Source organism: Cetorhinus maximus, chromosome 2 (genome assembly GCF_964194155.1).
Source record: "Cetorhinus maximus chromosome 2, sCetMax3.hap1.1, whole genome shotgun sequence".
NCBI classification, from domain to species: Eukaryota; Metazoa; Chordata; class Chondrichthyes; order Lamniformes; family Cetorhinidae; genus Cetorhinus; species Cetorhinus maximus.
The window spans coordinates 223,773,769-223,796,115 of record NC_135880.1 but is presented as its reverse complement, the minus strand read 5'-3'; the positions used below and the strand labels follow the sequence as shown (position 1 = coordinate 223,796,115).

The window sequence follows — 22,347 nt, the reverse complement described above, 5'->3', positions numbered from 1 at the left end:
CGAGGGAGTGCTACATTGTCAGAGACGCTATCTTACAGCTAATGTGTTAAAACCGAGGCCCCTCTTGGTAGATGTAAAAGATATCACATGGCATAATCTCAAAGGAGAGCAGGGGAGTTATCCCTAGTGCCCTGACCAATATTTATCCCTCAATCAACATCATTAAAAAGCAGATTATTGGGTCTTTATCACGTTGCTGTTTGGGGGAGCTTGCTGTGCGCAAATTGGCCACTGTGTGTCCTACATTTCAGCAGTGACTACACATCAAAAATACTTCATTTGATGCGAAGCAATTTGAATAGTCGTTTGGTGGTACAAAACTTGAGCATTGCTGAAAAAAGAGACTTTTTTTGTCAAAGCTTTTTGTCTTGAACTCATCAGGAAAACGCCAATGTCAGGGGGAACAACAACTTTATAGTGTATGAGAAGAGAGTCCTCATTGTTTAGAAAGTGGACTCTGATTAGTAGAGGCGTTGCCATGGAGAATGCGCCAGTTGATGGTAACTGACAGTTAACCGCCAAGCATTGTTTGAAATTTAAACCAGGCAGCTTAACTCTGATTAGTCAAGGCATTGCCCCGGGGAATGAAACAGCAAATGACTGTCACTTATTTTGTTTAGCTGAAACAGGCGCATGTGTACATGTTCTTACTGTCTGCAAAGAACAGGGCCCTGTGTATTAATGTATGTAGCTTCCAGTACATGTAAATGCACCACACTGCGAGCCCAACCGACAATCTTAGATTGGTTGTCAGTGTAATTCTTACCACACTGAGGATTATTTAGCAAATGTTGTCCAATCGCGGAATCACATCTAATGTTGGACACTGTGTTTTGAGTTTTGCAAGCACGGACTGGTTGGGTACAGTCTGTCGCTATGTCTCTTTTTTTCAGCAATACTCAAGTAAAGCAATTTAGGAAATGTTGTGGTTGTGAAAGGTGCTATAGAAATTTAAATCTTTCAATCTTTCTCTTTCTCCTTGAATACGGTTATATCACCAATTCACCTCCTTGCCTAAGAGGCCACACCTGCTTTAAGAACCCCAATTAGGGTGGCCCTCGGGGACAATGTCTACACATTTAACAACTTTGCTGAAGCACTGGGGGTTTTTGGCAGGAGTTTTGAGAAAGAGCCAAAAAGTTAATGAAGAGCTAGAAATCCCAATAGGTCATTGGTATCCTCCAGATTCCAAGAAGGAGGAAACATCAAAAAAGGTTAATGCCCCTGGGAACTGGACAGTACTGTGACTGAGAATATTGGTTCACAGCGGCAGAGCGAAAACAAAGAGGTTATGGAAAGGTTTAACGTAAAAACACAGGCAACAGTGTTATCCACCACAGGAATGCTGGAAAGTGCCCAGTACTGTAAAGTTATCCCACTCCACCCTTTAATGTAACCTGCTCTCTGCTCAAAGCTGCCTTTGTCAGGTCACATTTGGATGCGATTAGGACACCAGAGTACCGACACCTGTCATTTAGTTTCAATTTACTAGGCTTTGCTGGCCAGGGAGACTTCGAACCTCAACTGCTAAAGGACGCTTTGCAACAGGATCCACAAGGCAGAAAGGTTTCGATATTATTTCAGTACAGTGGAGAGGCATTGATGGGGGAAAGCTTTGAAACTGGACTCGTATTATCCAGCAGGATAATCTGCAATCTGTTCTTTTTATAAAAGTACCTGTGTTAAAGAATGTTGCCTTATTCATTGTTCGTAGTAGTTGTAACCTCTTCCAGTGCAGCCCAATTACACTGGGCTTGTCTTTGTATTCTGCTTATGAATAGAATGTTTCAGGTCTACGTGTTTTACGACAATTCCAAATTACAAACCATTTCAAAATTGAGGGTTCACGTCCAATTTGAAGCCTCTTTGCCTCAGTAAGTTATTCAAACTTATTTCACTCTGGCTAATTTTACAGCCCCTGGCTAGAGTCGTATAATTAACGCAGATCGTAGTTCGTTCCTGGGACATTCTGCTCTGTATGGCTCAATATGGACAGCAGTTGGAGATAACTGCTTTGAGTCTTGTATTCTGTTCAGTGAATAGAAGTATACGCCGGTAGGGTGAGATGGGGAAGGGTGGGTAGAGGTTTGTGTGGAATATATACACACGAGGATGGATCAGTTGGGCGGAATGGCCTATTTCTGGGCTTTTAGTTCTATGCAAGTCAATGACTGTGAGATGGGCAGTCTCAACACAACGAAACTTGAAGATGTGAGAGACCTGCTTGTATGGTGAATGGCGATAGGTAGGTGGAAAGCCAATTCGCAATAAAAGCCTCCCTTCTGAGGCTAGGGGCTGTGCAGGGGGAGCTTTCCTCTGCATCCGGCTGTGCTGCTTGAAGCTGACGCTGAGTTCCTATCACTTGGACGAGCAGGCCCTCGCCGTGTGATGCTCAGGCCCCAGAAGGTCCAACGTCCCATCTCTTCTCTGCACGGTTGCCACGTCGGCATTGGATTGGTAAAGAAGGTGCTGCAATTCTCTCGGGACCTCTGGCCACCACCCAATACCCTGTTGTATAAAGTGTACAGGAAACCGGTTTACTGGTGAATGAGATTAGTGCGCAGGCAGTGGGTCGGGATTTCTGGGGGGTGCACAAGATGGGGTGGGTGCAATGGGTAGGGAAGGGAGTTGGTGTCGGAACAGGCAGCAAAGCTTCATATATAATAAAAACAGCAAGTGCTGGAAAAGCTCAGCAGATCTGGCAGCACCTGTGGAGAGAGGAAAACAGAGTTAAAGTTTCGAGTCCAACATGACTCTTCTTTGGAGCTGAGGGATTGGACGTCCATAGTGAAGAGGAGGTGGTTAGGAGCAGGAAACTGGAAATTGTTGAAGTGATACAGTGTGTGACAGAAGAATCATGAATGTTGGTGGGAAGAGACTGAACAAGGTGGGAAAGCAAAGAGTTAAGATTGAAAGAAATAAGTTCAATGGGGCAGGGACAGGCTGAAATGATGGGTCTAGGAGGTAGAGGCGGCCTACAAGGGAATATGAGGTTGGAAGCTGTGGCAAGCTTCATGTTGACATTGGTGAGACAAGAGGGATTTTAGCTCCAAGAATCAGCAGGTTAACGAGAAAGAGAGAGAGGAAAACAGGACAAGTTTATCTGAATCATAAAGGGAGCTAAATGCTAATCAAGGAACGTTGAGAGAGCAGTTTTAAGATAACCACAAATACAGAAACAACTTATGAAGAGGTGCTGAGCATTTCTAAATGAGAACATGATGATGCTAGTGATGGTTGCTATAAGCAACGCTGAGCTTAAGATGATCCAAAACCCCAGAACAGATGAATAATTAAACTTCTATTTAAGACTTCCAGCAAGTCACAAAATGACTGAAGTACACTGTTTGCAAAAAGAGGTCAGGGCATTTTAGTAGCACTTATTATGGATAAACTATATGTGAGGCACATCAGCAAGGAGTGTCTACACCAGATTTCTGCTGCCTCTTTTCTTTGGCATGTTTGATCAATGCTCCCTGTGTTAATGTGCCATTCTTTGTGAAGAGCTAATAACAACCAGATGACACATTGGCATTTCCATGGGTTAAATCGAATATACGGCATAGAAACAGGCCATTCAGCCTAACCAATTCATGCCGACTTTCATGGGATGTGGGCATTGCCAGCAAAAGCAGTATTTGTTGTATTGCCGCACACTCAGTGTCTTGCTGGGCCATTTCAGAGGCTAGTTAAAAGTCAACCACATTTTGCTGTGGGTCCGGGGTCACCTGTAGGCCAGACGGCAGATTTCCTTACTGAGCCAGATGGGTTTTTACAATAATTGATGGTAGTTTCATCGTCACCATTACTGAGACTAGCTTCCAATTCCAGGTTTTATTAATTGAATTTAAATTCCACCAGCTGCCACGATGGGATTTGAACCCAGTCCCCAGGGCATTCGCCGAGGCCTCTGGGTTGAGTATAGATCCAATAGAGGTCTTTAAAATTATGAAAGGTTTTTCTAGAATAGACAGCGGGGGAAGATGATGGCATAGGGGTAATGTCACTGGACTAGTAACCCAGTATGTTCATCTTTTCCTGACAGATATAACGTCAGAGTTCTGATATCTTTCTTGTAAGTCTTTTCTGCAGCCTCTCCAGTGCCTCCATATCATTTTTGCAATATAGCGACCAGAACTACTTACAGTATTTCAAGTGTGGTTTAACCAAGCTTCAATACAGGTTTAAACAGAATGTCCCTACTTTTCAATTCTACCCAACTAAAAATAAAACCTTAGTGCTTGGTTCGTTTTTTTTTAATGGTCTTGGGAACCAGGAATAAAACCAGCAAAACGAACTCAACAGACAGCAATGCTCAAGTCTGCCTCCTAGAGGGCTGATGAAGTAGTGACATTTACTGCTCATAGGGAGAAGTGGTGCAGCCCTTGTCTGCAACACTCTCTCAACTAAGGGAAATAAGATAGGGTGAGGAGGAAAAATGGTTTTTTTTTTTTGTTATTTGCAGGTGATGTGTACAATTCATAGAATCATACAGGACATCAGCAAACCATTTGGCCCATTGTGCCTGTGTTGGGTCCTTGAAAGATGTGTTTCTCCTTTTAAAAAGTTGCTTTGAATCTGCTACCACTGCCCCTTCAGGGAGTGCACTCCAGATCACACCGATTCAATCCATAAAAATTAATTCTCCTCCTCTCCCCTCTGGTTCTTTGGCCAATTAAATTAAATCTGTCCCCCCTGGGTTACCAATTCTCTTAAAGGAGGAGAGAGGGGTGGAGAGAGGTGGAGAGGTAGAGAAGTGGAGAGGTGTAGGGAGGGAATTCCAGAGCTTAGGCAGCTGAAGGCATGTCCACCAATGGTGGCGCAGCAGAAACAGAGGATGCAAAGGAAACCTGGACTGGAGGAGCACAGAGATCTCTAAGGGCTGTTGGGTTTATGTGTCTGAGCGTCAGGTTTGACAACACTCCTGTGAAGTATCGTGGGACAATGTACATTAAAGGCGCTATACTGCATGTATGGAATTAATGTTAAACACCAATAAATCCAGTCACAGCTAATATGAAGACTTCCGCTCATGCAACCCTTGCCTCATTTCCTGCCTGAATCAACAGATTTAAAATACTTCTGTATTTACACCTGTCAACTGTATGACAAGTTATTAAAATTCTGCTGTTTACAGGATTTTAACTGAGGCAGTCCTGTGGAGAGAATGAAGTATGAAATTAGTTCCTAATATACCTGAATGAATTATGCAAATGAGACAAATGATAAAAAAAACATTTTACAAAACTGTTCCCCATCATCAGAGGTATAATGATATTTATATAACAAGAATACATTTAAATAAATTAATGTTTGTTTTTCTAAATGATAACATCAAATCGTATTCCTGCACTGTTCAGACTTCCTCCAAAACTAGGCTGCAATGTCTATATCACCGGAGCTTAGAGTCTGAAACCCAACTCCCATTCAGTTACTGGGAGGGGTACTGAGGCTGATGAGATGCTTAGCTGATAGTGGCAGGCGTACCACAGCATCTGTTGCCCCTGCTCCAATGATTTCCCCCCTACCATCTTTACCACTAGCCTTCTGGTATCTTACCTTGTTTGTCACTCTTCGTGAATGAGTGTAAGTGGTGAGCATCAGTGAGCTATTTGACCAGGAAAGATTTCTCTACAAGAAAGGATGAAATCACAGCAGAGACAAATTTATTGAACTGAGAACGTTACTAGCAGAGTGACCCGTAGCCTTGAATTTTAAGGAATTGTCTCTTATTTTGACTGTTTATCCTGCGACCCTTATCCTGGGATGCCTTTTATCCCATGTTTCTGGGACAGCCTGTGGGAGACTGAGACCGGGAGTCTCAGCTGAGTGATTTGAGTGGGACTGCTAGTCTGTGAGTTGGCCAGCAGAGAGGTGATAATGTTGTGACCCTACAAGAGAATTTGTAAGTTTTAGTTGCTTTCAACTTGCACCCACCAACCCCCCAACTCCTCCCCAGGCTCTTATGATCACCCACCCCCGCCACCTCCCGTTCAATTGGTCACCAGCAATTGCCCACCCGGCCACATCATATCCCCCCTAGTCCCACAATCAAAGTATCCCTTATTTATTTCATAAGAGCTGGTCTCCCTGGTTACCAGGGTTGAGGGCCTTTTGTTTGAAAAGAGGTTGGAAAGATTTAGAATGTTCTCTTTAAAACAAGGGCGACCTCGTATAGGTTTGCAAGATGATGAGAGGTTTTGATAGAGTAGAGAGAAAAAATCAATTCTGTCTGGAAAATGGATCAATAGGTAGAGGTCATAGATTGAAAATCATTGGCAAAAGATCTAGAGGGGAGATGATGAGAATTTTTTTCACTCAGTGTGCTGAGAGGGTCTGGAATGCTCCTACCTGAAAGACTATTCCATCGATAATTTTAAAGTGAATTTGAAGATAAGAAACTTAAAGGGTAACAGACGGAACATGTGGGTGTGTGGGACTAAGCACAACTACTCTTTCAAAGACCCAGCACAGGAAAAATGGGCTGAATGGCCTCCTTTGCTATAAATTTCTATTATTCCATTTTCAGCCAACATCCACAAAATGTGTATTTTACAATCATCCCAGGACCGGAAATCCCAGGTCACTGTTTCCCCTTCCCATCCTGAGGAACCTAGGGACCAACTGTAGCAACTCCATTCCCAGCCACATGAACACCAACCGAGAATCAAAAAGTAATAACTCTGTGCTTTAAATAGCTCATCACCATGACAGGAAATGCCAGCACTGAACTGCTGCCCCAGTCAAATATGGGGTGGAATTTTACAGCCCCTCCGGCCGGCGGGATTTTCCGGTGTTGCCGAAGTCAATAGACATTGAACTACATTGGCCCCATTTACCAGCCCTGCCCCCGCCACAATGGGGCCATAAGGTTCCGCCCTTGGAATCTGCTGTACAGCTGGGATAATAGACAATGGAGGTTCCACAGTGCCCCCACGGGTGGGAGGGCAAAATTACAGAGTGACTAGTTTATATACTGGGCTGAATTTAATGCCCTCCCCCCCCACTCCCAGCTAGTTTGGTGGGGGCATTTAATCAGGTGAAAGAGTGACAGGTAGGGACCCCATCACCTTCCCATCTCCACCTTGATTAAGTCTATGGACAGCCTTCCTGCCCCGCTGCCAATTGACGCTTAAGTGGGAAACTGATACCCGCGGTGGGAGACATTAAACTGAATCCCATCTGCCCTTTTAGATGCAAATTGGCTGCTGTTCCCTACATTACAACAGTGACTACACTTCAACAATAGTTCATTAGCTGCAAAGGGTTTTGAGATATCCTGAGGTTGTTAAAATGGGGCTAAGTAATATTGCAAACCTTTCCCCAGGTGATTTCAATGATGGGAGCAGTGAGGCTGCCACATTCAGTCTCAATGCATTTGCTGTAGGGAGGGGGAGAATCAGGGGGGATTCCTTCTCCTGATCCCCATCCAGTCTGAAAAGTGCTCGTTGGGTGATAATAAGGTTAAGTTCGGTTTATGAGGATATTGAATAAAGGCAGGAAGTTCCATAACTCTGTCCAGAAAAAATACCCTTCCAGTCCAAGAGCAAATCAAAGTGTAATCTGGAAAAAAACAGTTCTACAAAAACATGACGTTCAGAGTAAACAGAAAGCCATGACTCGCTAATGCCTCAGTTGGTAAATACACTGCCCAGTTCTGAAGTGAACTACCCAGGCCATTGGGTTAGGATGGGGGTCGATGATCAGTTGGCTAATCTCAGCCCCAGGAATGGGAGGATGGCCCAAGATAGCCTACTGGGTGGAGGGAAAAACCAAGAACATGGGGGCAGAGTGAGACCATTCAGCCCCTCAAGCCTATTCTGCCATTCAACTAGATCATGGCTGATCTGCATATTAACTGCATTAACACGCTTTGGTTCCATATCCTTGGCTGGTAACAATCTATAGATCTCAGATTTATATTATTGAGTTCACATCTATAGCTTTTTTTGTGATAGTGAGTTTCACACTTCTACCATCCTTTGCATAAAGAAGTGTTTCCAAACTGCCCTGCTGGCTTTGGGGTTAGCTAGGTTAAATTCTTTTTACCCTGATAAATATCCAGTGACTGGGAACTGCAGGGCTGGTGGCCACCTGAGAACAGGATTTGGACTAGGTTGTGAACGCGCTGCCTGGGAGGGTGGTGGAGGCAGGTTGCCTCACATCCTTTAAAAAGTACCTGGATGAGCACTTGGCACGTCATAACATTCAAGGCTATGGGCCAAGTGCTGGTAAATGGGATTGGGTAGGTAGGTCAGGTGTTTCTCACGTGTCGGCGCAGACTCGATGGGCCAAAGGGCCTCTTCTGCACTGTGATTCCTTACCTAGATGAATAGCTTATTGCTTTGGCTTACGCAGAAGACAAAAAGGGTTTACACGCATATACTGCCTTTCACAATCCCAGGATGTCTTAAAGAACTTTACAGCCAATGAAGTATATTTGAAGTGTAGTTACTGTCACTGTGTAGGATACACAGTGGGCAACCAATTTTTGTTCAACAAGATCCCACAAACAGTAATTTGATAAATGACCAGATAATCTAAATTTTAGTAATGCTAGTTGAGGGATAAACATTGGCCAGGACAGTGCTCCCCTTCAATATAGTGCCATGGCTTCAGAGGCAAGAGGTCTACTCACTGAGCCAAGGCTGAGACAAGGGACAGTGGCATAGGCAAGATTTACGAGGGCAGTCAGTGCCCATAGCAATACATGTCAGAATGAGTCAGCGACTACATGGTGAAATAAAATTCAAACCAAAAATAATTCAATGCACTCACGGAGATTAAGCCAGCATTAGATACATGGAGCCAGCAAGGAGCTATATCGATCATCATGCCACAGATCAATCAACCACATTGATTTCCAACTGCAGGAAGTATTGCCTGGAACTTAGTAGCCTAGGTACCAATTACTAAATCTGCAGCCAGTAACAGTAACATTTCGCCCATCTATTATTTTAACACGGGCATCAACTCTTGAGAGCTTTCGACATTGGTTGAGGATTGACGTTGGCCAGGATGCAGGGAAGAACCCCTTTGCTCTTCTTCAAAATAGTGCCAAAGGACCTCGTACATCCAACCGACTTGGTTTGATATCTCGCCTGGAAAATGACACTTCTGACAGTGCAGCACTCCCTCAAAACTGCACTGGAGGGTCACCCTAGATTTTCTGACCTATATGTGAGGAAGAATTGAGACTTTGTTGGCGGGGGTGTGGGGGTGGGGGAGTGATTATAAATTCACCTTGTGTGCTAGTGCAGAGTGGGCATTATCACATCTGCTGCCAGAGTCTCCATACCTAAGGAGGATACACTTACCTTAGAATAACTGCAACAAAGGTCTCTTGATAGACTCCTGTGCTGACAGGGTTGTCCCATGAGGAGAGATTGAGTAAAATGGGCCTTTAGGCTCTGGGATTTAGAAGGATGAGAGCTAATCTCACTGAAATGTATAACATTCTTAGAGGGCTTGACTGAGTAGGTTGGGAGCAGCTGTTTACACTGGCTGGAGAGTCTAGATTCTAGGGGTCATAGTCTCAGGATAAGGGGTTGGGCATCTGGGACTGAGATGAAGAGAAGTTTCTTCACGCAGGAGGTTGGGAATCTTTGGAATTCTCTACCCCAGAGGGTTGAGGATGCTCAGATGTTGAGTATATTCAAGGTTGTGATCGATAGATTTTTGGACACTAAAGGAATCAACGGTTATGGGGATGGGCGGGAAAGTGGAGTCGAGGTTGAAGATCAGCCATGATCGTATTGAATAGTGGAGCAGGCTAGAGGGGTTGTACAGTCTATCCCTGCTCCTATCTCTTATGTTCTTTCTGATGTTATACTACACTCAACTCAATATTCAGTTCTTCAATAGAACAGATATATGAAGCAAAAAATGGAAAATACTGGGAGAACTCAGCAGGACTAACTGCATCTGTGGAGAGAGAAACAGAGTTAACGTTTTGAGTCTGTATGACTCTCCTTCAGAGAATCCATGGCTTTTATCTTATGTATATGTGAAGCCAATGTTTTACTGCCCGTTCACTGAGACACCCCAGGAAGAATTTATTGCCTTTGAGATATTTATTTACCATTTTATGCCGGAAGCTCCCAGAATGACAGGTTAGGCCACCAATGACCCAGGCTCTGCTCAGCTGACAACGAATTTTGATCCTGGCCCTAAAACGTGGCATTATAGGACCCCAATTCACATCTTCAGGTGCCGAACGCCCATTTTAGACATCCTGGGCACTGAGAAATTGCCCTATTGGAAGATTAGGTGCATGAAACCACAATCTAAAATTCATTCCCCTCCCCCAGTGCTCTTTTCACACCCAAAACACAGGCAGGGGGAGGTCCAATTTCTCCCCACTCTGTTCTTGTGTAAGCTTTGAACTGCTGTCAATATCAGCTGTGTGTCAAGTTTCACTTTATTCAGCAGGAATAGGGGAAGACTCAATTTGCCTTTTTCACTGATGCCTTGTTACATCCTCAAGCCTCGAATTCCCAGAAGTTAGTCGAATTTGATTTGTTTTGACTTTCTTTTTCCTCCTCATTGGAATGGCTACAAATGGATCAAAGTGAGTGACACGTTCCTAGATCTCCAGACAGGGTGGAATGTCTGCTTGGCACAAAGCTTGCTGGGAGAGGCATGCACTTAGCCTCCTATCTGTTTCCAACTAAGCTGGGACTAAGACTAGGATAACAGTTATACTGTGCCCTTGCCTTCTCACAATCCACCACTTCAACTGCCCTACGTGCTCCCAGTGAGGCTCTTAAGTGGAGAATGAGGTCCTGGCCACTGTGGACGTGGTTTTCAAAGTTCAGTTTTGTACATTACTGTATTACTTGGGTTTTTCTGTGTCTCCTCTTTGCTGAATTACATCTCTTTCATGTGTTTTCGTTCACATAAAGCCCTGTTTCTTTGCCATTTCGGGACTTACCCCCCCATCCTGAACACACCATATTGAAAACCTATCCATCTGCCATCACCTATAAATCTACCACCGTTAACTCTGCCTTTTCCTGTAGGTGCACTCACTAACTTTAGTGCTGGAATGACACTCCCAAGCAGTGATACTCCCCCAGGTTTTGCTCACAGGTCTATTGTATGGGAAACTCTGTGTAGCTATTAATAATAAGTTCCTAGAAACACCCTTAAAGTACCAGCAGAAATTTGTAAACATCAATCTAATAGCATAAACTGTTTTATTTATCATTAAATACTAATTCTGCCCAACAATTTTACTGAACTAGATTATTGACATTTGTTTCATACAGATTAGTTATCTAAAGTTTGTTTGTTGCCTGTTTATTAGCTTAGAATCATGTATCTTTTCCAAGATGCAAGGGTGATGGCCTGCGTCATATCTAGCTACGGCCTTGCAACAAGTTCCAGACTTTTCCGTGTTGTTTGTCATCATTTTCAGTCCTTGCTTTCAGTCAGAAGTATCTGTTGTTCAGAAAGAATGTTGCAATGAATTTTTCAGTATTGGATATTTCCTGATTGGGATGAAACAGAAGATCTTAAAAAATGTTTCAGCTTGGGCTGAAGGGCCACATACCATGGTCAGAAAGAAAGACTTGCGTTTAATGAGCACCTTTCATGACCACCAGATGTCCCAAAGCTCCTTATAGCCAATGAAGTGTAGTCATTGTTGTGAGGTAGAACATGCATCAGCCAATTTGCACACAGCAAGTTCCCATAAACAGCAATGAAATAATGACGGGGTAATCTGTTTTTGTAATGTTGATTGAGGGACAAATATTGGCTAGGTCACTGGGTAGAACTCTCCTGCCCTTCTTCGAAATAGTGTTGTGCGATCACAATGGCACCTCCAGCAGTGCAGCACTTGCTCGGTACTGCACCGGACAATTAACCTTGATTTTTGTGTTCAAGTCTATGGGATGGACATGAACCCACAACCTTCTGCCTCAGAGATGAGTGCGTTACCAACTGGGGAGGGTTGTGGGGCTGGTTGAGGGTGCAGAGATAAGGAGGGGCAAGACCATGGAGAGGCTTGAAAACAATGATGGGAATTTTAAATCGGAGGCTGACCACGAGCCAACATAGGTCGGTGAGCCCAGTGGTTGATATGGGACTCGGTACGAGACTAGTATCTTCAGGAAAGATTTTTTTTTTAAATGATAAGTAGGGTTTTGGACTTTGATCTGGTCCAGGTTAAAATTTGAATAAGTTTGTCTCATTAGGTTTCTGAGCATGGTCAGTGAGATCATGTGAATAACTCTTGTATGGAGCCTAAATGAAGTAAGGAAGTGATGTCCCGTGGTGCTCTACAGTCTGCCAATCACTTGCATTGGAGAAAGGGGAAGGCTTAATAATATATCCACAAAAAGCAGAACAGTCCACAGTAATTCCGAAAGACAAAGACGTTTTTTTCCCTGGAGCAGATATATTTAGAGAGAGAGAGTGAAAGAGAGAGAGAGAGAGAGAGAGAGAAGTCCTATTGGTTCTTGAGTGCTATGGGACTTTGCAGGCACACAGCACTGCCTCTGTCCCAGATTCTGACTTTGTACAATCTCATTAAATTTGATATGTCACAGAGGGTTCACCCAAATGAAGGGGCCACAGGAACAGGTTTGATGTTTGCCAGATTTACCAAAGAAAATGATTCATTATGCTTTCAAAACGTACACCCTTCAGACTTGCTTCCTCAGTTAATTTTTACCAACAGTAAGCCAGCTGTCAAGAGGTTTCTCCTTTCTTTAGTTCTCCTCTCTGATTTTAACTCTCTCGATACTATCACATTATTACATTTCAGCTTTGTTTTATTTTTTTAAAAATGCATAACTAAAGGCTCACTTTATTTGAAGTGCTGATTAGGATCACATTACCTTCTCTTCTTGTCCTTTACTGAAGGCACTGGGGTAAAGTCCTACATTAGTCAGTCATCCTTTGTACTTTGATGGTTAATGACTTGAACAATGTCCGTTTTCAAAATTCTCATCTGTATTTTCAAATCCCTCCATGGCTTCACCTCCTCCTCATCTCTGTAACATCCTCCAGCCCTACAACTCTCCAAGACCTCTGTGCTTCTTCAACTCTGGCCTCTTGTGGATCCCCAATTTCCATTGTTCCATCATTGGAGGCCATGCCTTCAGCTGCCTAGTGTTATATTCTAGTAAGCTAATTGGGGAAGGATAGAACTGGAACCAATCTTTACATATTTCTATATTTATTTACAGAATTACGTATTATAAGCATACATCTCCTAACCCAACCACCACAGTTTCAGTCTGTGTTTATTTATACGGATACAAGTGAATGCCCAGGTAATGCACACTGCCTACTTTCAATTAAATACAATTAATATACAATTAACACTAAAATCTGGAACTTCCTCCCTAAACTTTCTGCCCCTCTCTCCTCCTTTAGAGTCTCACCTTGTAGACCAAGTTTTTTATTAGGTAATGTTCCTGGGAAACGCCTTGGGACATTTTACTACATTAAAGGTGTTATATAAATACAAATTGCTGCACTTACCCAAAGGGATGATTTGTTTATATCACAATGGAGGTCCATCAACCCCCCCACATGATATCTGCATGTGGACTTTGCGATTCCCATTGGTAGCTGAGAGTAATTGTTGCTGATCCAACGCCACATCAACTGACATTAGCTAACTCATGGTAGAGGTAATCTGGTCATTGTCATGTTTCTGGGGTCTTGCTATGTGCAGATTGGCTCCTGCATTACAACAACTACATTTCAAGAGTGCATTATTGGTTGTGAAGAAAGTTGGGATGTCCTGAGGTTGTGAAAGGTGCTATATAAATACAAGTTGTTTCAGTTCTTTAACCAGAGGAAAGCATTAAGATAGAAGTAAAAGCAAGAAGCTTGGAATTTTGAACCATGTTTTCAGCTCCCGGTATCCCTTGCACTTTGTTAACAGCTCATTCTCTCTTAGCTAATGGGAGAATCGCATCACAAGTTTCCTCCCTCGCCCCTACTGAAGCTCACTGGGGAGTTGCAAGGGTGCCCCTACCCAAGTGGAAATGGGATTGGAAGAGAGTGAGAATAGTTAGACACACCCCACACAGCAACGTCCCTGTCTCTCCCGTTTCTCCAGCACACACTCTGTAAACCTGGATACAAAACATTCCGATGTCCAAAATCTCACATGCGGTTGCCAATCCCGTCACAAAGTGCAAAGTAGTTTAAATAAACTTGGCCTTGGAATGTGGCAGAAAGCCAATCACATTTTATTACCTTTATTTAAAAAGAATGCTGTAGTCTTTCAACTAAATCTCTTCAGGAAGTTGAGCAGTGTTTTGTGGTGGTGAGATGCTATCTCCTTTCACATCAATAACTCAGGAAACATTCCCAATTTTCTTTTCTCTGCAAGAAAACATGCGGGGAGTTTAATCCTGGGGGGATCCTGCTGGCATTCCACGGGCTGCTACACCAAATTAGAGGAGCATCGGTCGGAATGTTAGCTGCCCGGAGGGTGTGAAAAAAATATTGGAAGAATTCAGAGTCAGCCAAGGTTTGAAGATTGTTCTGATCGAAACCATATCCCTGGAACCGAGGGGGACGGAAAATGAACTGCAGCTTGCATGAGGAACAAAGAAAGACTCTTAATAACATCCAGCGAATGATGACTGGAGTTAAACGGTGGCCCCTTCACCCTGCAGAACGGTGGGGAAATTTTGTTGCTGGTAGGGCTCAAATTGAGGGGGATGGTGGTGTAGTGGTAATGTACTTACGGACTAGTGACCCAAAGGCCCAAGCCAACGCTTTGGAGGCACGGGTTCAAATGACAGCTGATGGAATTTAAAACCAATTAATAAAATCTGGAATACAAGGCCGGTCTCGGTAACAATAGCCATTGGGTGGGATTTTCTGGCCCCGCCCACCACCAGGATCATCCGGCCCCACCGAAAGTCGATGAGCTTTTGGCTGGGCCGCCGAATCAGATGCTGCCACAACGAAGCCAGAAAATCCTGGCCCGTGAGACTATCATTGACTATTGTAAAATCCCCTTTAGGGAAGGAAATCTGCCGTCCTTTCCTGGTCTGGCCTACATGTGACTCCAGTCCCACAGCAACGTGGATGACTCTTAACTGCCCTCTGAAATGGCCCCGCAGCATACTCAGTTTGAGGAAATACAAAAAAATGCCTGTCTTGTTGGCAACGTCCACATCGCATGAATGAATAAATAAATAAAAAATTCCAGTTCAACCGACGTTTCAGTTGATGAATCACACTTCCCAGTAAATGAGTAGGGTTGCAGTTTTGATCCATTTGACCCATGCTGAGTTGGCTGACCTCAATATAGAGGTGCCTACTTTGACAGCACCTTCCAAACCTGCAGCCTCTACCATCTGGAAGGGCAAGGACAGCAGATGCATGGAAACATTACCATCTGCAAGTTCCCTTTCAAGCCACTCACTATCCTGACTTGGAAATCTATCGCCGTTCCTTCACTGTCGCTGGTCAAAATCCTGGAACTCCCTCCCTAACAACACAGTGGGTGTCCTATGCCACATGGAATGTAGAAGTTCAAAGCGGCTCACCACCACCTTCTCAAGAGCAATTAGGGATGGGCAATAAATTCTGGCTTTGCCAGTAGCTTTCACATCCCTTAGAAAGAATTTTAAAATCCACATGGGAAGAGAATGAAATGGCAGGTGCCTAGCAAGCAGTGTCTTACTACTACTTCAACCCAACTAACAGATGTTGTCCTATCGTTTTCAGACAAAAGGTGTAAGATTGTATTGAATAGAAAGTTCTCTTTCCTTCTTGCTAAAAAAAATATTTGTATAAAACAGACTATCATTGACTACAGTGAATGGGAGCTCAAAACAGAAAAAGAAATGGACAGAATTCGAATTCTATGGGAAGTGGAGGGACATGGGCTTGGTTGCAAAGCAGGAAGGAGATGAATTGGTTGTTATAAAGGAACGGATGATGCTAAGGTTTAACGCTTACTCCAGGTCGTGAACGAAAGCCTCCTCAATTGCTCTTTTAGTTGTCACCTCCCCCAGCCCAACAACACTCCAGGACCGCTGCACTCCTCCAATTTCAGCCTTTTGTGCATCGCCAGTTTTCATTCGTGGCTATGCCTTCAGCTCCCTCCCTAACAGCACTGTGGATGTACCTACACCACATGGATTGCAGCGGTTCAAGAAGGCAGCTCACCACCACCTTCTCAAGGGCAATTAGGGATGGGCATTAAATTAAAGGCATAGCCAGTGAAGCCCACATCTTATGAATGAATAAAAAAAGGTCCCCTCCCTGTCTCTCTCCCTCTCTCTTTCCTCCATAAAGGCACTCCTTAAAATCTACCATTTTATCCAAGCTTTTATTCACCTTTCCTAATATCTCCTTTTCTGCCTTGTTGTCAATATTTTTTGATTGGTAACACTTCTATGAAGCACATTGGATCATTTTGCTATGTTAAAGGTGATATATAAATACAAATTGGGTCAGACAATCTCAATCCAATTCCAATTTCTTTTGAAACCTGATCATTCGAAATATTTTTGGACAAATGGACATGATTATAACTGAGCGTAATCATTATCAAGGAAATGCGCACATCTGCAAAATAGGTTCTTAATGAGCATGTTGCACAGAAAGATGCCACTCTGTTCTACTGTTCCCTGGCCAGCCTGAGATGGAAGGAGTTTTGGAGGTGCGCGCACCTTAGAAAGATTGGAATTACTAGATAGAAAAAGGCCGAGGTCGATTTAGCTCAGCTTCCACAATCCTTCTGGTTACATGATAAAACGATAATGGAGCTGTTGACAAAGTGATCAATCTCCACCAATTAGTCTACAACGGACCCAGACACGAGATGAGAAAAACCAGTTTGGTGGTGGAGAGCTTTGGAATTCGTGGGTCCAGAGCCACCTACGATCTTTAAGTCATCAGATAATTGGCATAAGGAACCAGAATGGAGATGAGGAGAATGTTTTTTTACACAGCGAGATACCATGCTCTGGAACACACCGCCTGACAGGAGGTGGAAGCAGGTCCAATAATAACTATCAAGAGGAACTTGGATAAATACTGGAAAAGGAAAAAAAATCGTAAGGCTGTTGGGAAAGTGTAGAGGAGTGGGACCAATTGGAAAGCTCTTTTAAAAGAACCGGCACAGGTACGATGGGCTGAATGGCCTAGTCCGCACAGTTTGATTTTATGATTCTATCAGATCTGGACTGGGTTCCAGGAGAAACAAATTTATACAAAAGAAGAATTTAATTGTTGGTCCTCAAGAGTGGAAATGCCAGTGAACATTACATGAATAGAATCTGGTAAACATGAGTATACATAAATAATGCAATGTGCTATTGAACCCTGCATTGCAAAATGTCCCAGCTTCAATCCATGATCCATGTGGCATTACCTGATTTCACTGGGGGCAAATTTCAAAGTGTGATGATTGGCCTTGTCCATTCCTGAGCTAAAGATGGGCGGGGGCAACAAAACATAGAACACAGGCAGGGCTTCTGCTCCTGATCACCCAGCAGCTCGAGGGTCTCAGCTTATTGGATAGGACAGCAGTGGTCCTGCTGCGATTCCTTCCACGCTTAAATATCTGTCCACATTCACTCACACTGTCAACGCCCACTCGAACCACTGCCCATTAAGAGTCAGAAAGGGAAGAAAATTGAAAAACAAAGAACTGATAGGGAAAGGAAGAAGAGGCTAGGACAGACCCCAGTGCAGTGGAAGGAAATAAAGAGTGACTGTTGGTATAGCCCCGGTGTGTGTACGGTTAATTCAGGTACACGTAAGGACAGGGAGTAGGTAGAGCCCAGGCACCGAGAAAACAATTAACTCCAGCTGTACACAGGAGACTATTCGTCCATTAAAGTGACTTCCAGCAGTTCTCATTCAGCCAAGTAGATGTGCCAATTATCTCAGATTGTAAACTAACGTGATGTCATCGTGGCGCCAGGGAGATGTCCATCTGACCTGGCCCAGCTTCAGCCGCTCAGCTCCCGCATCACATCAGATAAAGTCGCTGAGAGCTTCTTTCCTTTTATTTCTGAAACTTTCAATAAGAGAGGAAAGATAAAGCGGAATTAGTGACTTAAAAACAAAACAAATCAAGACTTTCTCCTGGCAATGTGGAAATAACATTGCTGAATTCCAAATAAGCCCTGGCTCTCGATGTAGCAAACACCAATAAATTACCTCATTTAAATTAATCAATTTCAATAAACTAATTAGGTTGTGAGTTCAAATGCCACTCCATAGACCTGAGTCCATAATAAAAGCTGACACCCTAAGTGCAGTGGTGAGGGAGTGCTGCACTGTCAGAGGGTCAGTACTGAGGGAGTGCTGCACTGTCAGAGGGTCAGTACTGAGGGAGTGCTGCACTGTCAGAGGGTCAGTACTGAGGGAGTGCTGCACTGTCAGAGGGTCAGTACTGAGGGAGTGCTGCACTGTCAGAGGGTCAGTACTGAGGGAGCGCTGCACTGTCAGAGGGTCAGTACTGAGGGAGCGCTGCACTGTCAGAGGGTCAGTACTGAGGGAGCGCTGCACTGTCAGAGGGTCAGTACTGAGGGAGCGCTGCACTGTCAGAGGGTCAGTACTGAGGGAGCGCTGCACTGTCAGAGGGTCAGTACTGAGGGAGCGCTGCACTGTCAGAGGGTCAGTACTGAGGGAGCGCTGCACTGTCAGAGGGTCAGTACTGAGGGAGTGCTGCACTGTCAGAGGGTCAGTACTGAGGGAGTGCTGCACTGTCAGAGGGTCAGTACTGAGGGAGTGCTGCACTGCCAGAGGGTCAGTACTGAGGGAATGCTGCACTGTCAGAGGGTCAGTACTGAGGGAGCGCTGCACTTTCGGAAGGTCAGTACTGATGGAGCGCTGACCTGTTGGAGGAGCAGTGCTGAGGGAGTGCTGCACTGTCAGAGAGGTAATAGTGAGGGATTTTCTGCACTATCAGAGAGGCAGTACAACAGGAGTGCTGTACTGTTGGAAGGGCTCTGCTGACAGAGCGCTGTATTGCGGAATGTGCCATCTTTTAGAAAAGGTGTTAAACCGAGGCCCCGCCTGCCCTCTAGGGTGGATGTAAAATATCCTATGACACTATTTTGAAGAAGAGGTGGTGAGTTTTCTCTGGTGTCCTGGTCAATATTTATCCCTCAACCAATAATTCTCCAGAAAACAGATTATCTGGTCATTTATCACATTGCTATTTGTGGGAGCTTGCTGTGAGGAAATTGGCTGCTGCATTTCCCACATTACGATAGTGGCTACACCCCAAAAGTATTTCATTGGCTGTAAAGTTATTTGGGATATCCTGAGGTAGTCAGAGGCAATATATAAACATAAGCCTTTTCGCTACATAATTCCTCTGTTCACTGATCTGGCAGGGGACCCGATCTAATGGATGACCTGCCTGCTGGGAGGCACGCAAGGTTGACACTCCCACTTGTCCCCTCAATCAGCTCTCCTTCCCTCAGCCTCCCCACTTTTCCAGTCACCCAGGCCTAGATCAAGAAATTTAATTGCAAGTTCGCCTGGCCTTGACACTGCTGTATGAAACTGGATTTCATCACCGACTTGCAAAAAAACCCTGGGAAACTGTCAGGTTTGAACAAGCAGTAAAATTCCTTTGTAAATCTAAGACGCACATGGAGGCGCTAAACCAAAAGCATTCTGTTCAAGCCTCGACAAACTGACTCTACTGAGGGCAACTGTAACAGTTTGTAGAGGCCAGAAAGATCCCTGGCCTTTGAGAGTTAGCTGGCTTCAACAAGAAGATCGAAAGGTTTGCTAAAACTTCCCTCAGACCAACTGGGCAGTGCTGAAGAAGTTCAGAGTTTAAGCTGAAGTTCCTTCTTCTGATTAATCTCACTACCTCACCAACCCAGCCAGAAGACCTGCCTGTGTGAACATCACAAGGGCAGGATAGGCCTCGGCTGTGATACATCCCATGATGGACTGGGCTGGCAATTCTTCTTAGAAAAACTCACACATGCAGCGTGATGCCTTCGGTAAGATCCCAGATGGTTACCTTAGCCTCTGGAACCAGCCTGAGAGCAGTAGAGAATTATTTTCTTGTTAAAACACAAACCCTTGAGCTAGGAAGGGTTAAAAGAGAGAACTAGTGTTCAAGCCATACTGAACCAAAAAATTGAGTGATATTAATGAGCACTGGCCTTTTATTCCAAGGTCCAGGTTTAGCACAAGGCTTAACCACTCAGACAGAGGGGAGACCGGGCTATTGAGCCAGTTGTTGTGTTTTTAATATTTTAATCCTTTTCCAGCATCACTCTCATTGCCCGACATTGACCCTTTGAGTACCAAATATACTTTGCCAAATTAGAAACATGTTTCTTCTATCAGTGACTTTAGCTTGAAGATAACATCTTGCCATCAATAATCTTAAACCCTCCCGATATGTCAGCCCTTAAAGAGATAACAACTTACATTTAAATAGCTCCTTTTGCACGGTAAAACATCCCAAATTAAATCACCATTAAGTGAAGAATATTTTAGTCTTTATCAACACACAATATAATGAGGTAAGCTGTGATACAGGTGACATCAGCAACATTACATCAGCAAAAGGGGGAATCTGAGATAAATCCTTTGTTATTCTTCTGTTTGATTGTCATGAAGATACCAATTCTAATGTTAATCTAGTAAGAAATAGCTGGATTTTTTCAGATAGAAATAACTTTATATTTATCAGCTCACTATTTCTATCTTGCAGGCTGCCTTACCTACAACTACATTTAACCAGTTTCCTAATTGCAAAATTGATTTTGGTTGGTATTAAGATGACTTAGTGGCATTAAGGGGATGACTCCAAATCCTCAAACTGAAGGGCAGAATCAATGCGGGAGATCCCAGACAGGACAGGGTCAGGCAAGAGGCACCTTGTGCAAAGCCACATAGAACCATACAGCACAGGGGTTGGCCATTTGGCCCATCAGGTCTGTCAGCTTTTTGAAAGAGCCCCAGTAAGTCCCGCTCCCCCATAATCCTGCAATTCTTTTCTCAATCAAGTTTTCATACACTTGCCTTTTGAAAGTTACTATTTGACCTGCTACCACTGCCCTCTCAGGCAGTGCACTCCAGATCACAACAGCTCGCTGCATAATGACATAAAATATTTTCATCCCAAACTCTGGTTCTTTTGCCAATATCTTTAAACTTGTGCCCTCTCTGTACCAGCCTTCCTCCCACTGGAAATAGTTTCTCCTCATTTATTCTGCCAAAGTCCCTCAATATCAATGTCCAGTTTGGTGGTGGGTAGTGTGTGGTAAACTTCCCACTGGGGTAGTGGATCAGGAGTTAATGTTATTGAATGTAAAGCGTGATAACAGGAACATGGGGACAGGAGGAAGCCATTCAACCCATTCCACCATTCAATTATGTCATTGCTGATCTGTATCTTAACTCTATCCACCTGACTTGGTTCCCTTAATAACCTTCGATTGGGTGGATCTAGAGAAAATGCACCAACTTGTCGAGACGTCCAAAACTAGAGCCATAATTGTAAGATAGTCACTGATGAACCCAATAGAGAAATCACCCAGAGAGTGGTGAGAATGCGGAAGTAGTTGAGGCAAATATACATTTAAGGGAAAGCTATGTAAACAGGTGAGGGAGAAAGGAATACTGCAGAAGGGTATGGTGATAGGATGAGTTGAAGTAGGGTGCTGGGAGGAGGCTCATGTGGAGCAGAAACACTGGCACAGACCTGCTGGGCTGAATGGCCTGTTTCTGTGCTGCAAATTCTATCTAATTATATGAATTAGAGTCAGCCATTCAGCTCAAAAAAGATTTGGTCAAAATGGAAGTTCACAACTGCACTGGTGCTGAATAAACTGTGATGTACACCGGCCATGCTTCACCCAGGAAACACTTATATTAATGCCGGCTGCCAACCGTTGAATTTTCAGATCACTTTGACAAAAGTCAAAAATAAATATAACCCCTCTCCCCCACCCCACCAACGCCCACCTCCACAAACTCAATGTAACTTAGCAGCTAGTTTGTCAAAGTATTTGCTATGCAAACTCTTACCAGTACTGTTTCCCTCAGCTCCCCTCCGAGGCCCCAATAAGCCACATGGAACGCGCTGATTTGTAATCTCATCTGTGAGCATGATTAAGTGAAAAGTCTTGGCAAAAGCTAATGGGCTTAAAAGGAATGAGTGCACCAGGTAGTGTAAATAAACAAAACTGAATTCATTGTTTGTAGAAAGAACTGATTTCCATCAACCTTTCTGTAAGTCCAATTTCCCAAGCGATATGGAAATTAAATTGAACTCATGCAACAAATTTTTAATCACAGAAAACAGAAGCAAGCTTCTATTGTGAATAAAACCACAAAAATGCCCATTTATATAAAGCAAATCCTTGTTTC

At 43.8% G+C, this 22,347-nt stretch overlaps 1 long non-coding RNA gene across 1 annotated transcript; it reads right to left on the bottom strand.

Annotated features, from left to right (window-relative positions):
* Positions 1-11,187: 11,187 nt before the first annotated feature.
* LOC144691055 (uncharacterized) lies at positions 11,188-22,094 on the bottom strand. Its single transcript, XR_013579031.1, has 3 exons — positions 22,006-22,094; positions 17,897-18,013; positions 11,188-11,492 (listed from the first exon to the last, which is right to left on the bottom strand). It is a non-coding gene; the product is annotated as an uncharacterized LOC144691055 (long non-coding RNA).
* Between the last annotated feature and the right edge of the window lie 253 nt (positions 22,095-22,347).